The sequence below is a fragment of the Penaeus monodon genome, chromosome 22 (genome assembly GCF_015228065.2).
Source record: "Penaeus monodon isolate SGIC_2016 chromosome 22, NSTDA_Pmon_1, whole genome shotgun sequence".
Classification (NCBI taxonomy): Eukaryota; Metazoa; Arthropoda; class Malacostraca; order Decapoda; family Penaeidae; genus Penaeus; species Penaeus monodon.
In genome coordinates, this window is record NC_051407.1 from 483,279 (window position 1) to 483,904 (window position 626).

Genomic DNA, 626 nt, shown 5'->3' on the forward strand with positions numbered 1-626 from the left:
AGGGGTTGGGTAGGTGCTGGCGACGAGGCCTTCGGTCATGAAACTTGCCTTACCTCGCTGCCTCATGCTGTGACCTCATCCCGCGGCGCTGCTACACTCGTCTGCTGCCATGAACTTCCTGCCAGAGTAAGTAGCCCCAGCGGCGGTTCTCGGCGTGTTCCGGACGCGTGTGGAGTCCGGCGACGCCTAGCTCGGGCCAAAGGGGACCTCAGCCGATTACCTTTTCTCCGCTTTTGTCTACTTGGGTCATGTCGTGTTAAGCTTAGCGTGGAGCTGGTGAGTGAAGTGGAGAGACGCATTGAAAGTAACCGTTGCATCCCACTTAGAGTGAAGTTTTGTTGACGTTTCTTTGTTTGCATCTTTCCACGAACTTGGATGTTTCATTTTTTTCACAAATCCGTTACGTATTTCCATACCTTCATGCTCTGATGTGTGATGCGACGTGGCCGTTGGTATATATATTTATTTAATGAGCTGTTGCAAATGGCTCGGTCACTCTTTCTATGGACACAGCAGTTAATTTCACGATTATTCATTATCAGTCTTACTATTTGGCATATACCAGGTATTATCATTGATACTAATATTTTCAATGTAACTGATATTGCTTGAGTTTTATATCTGGA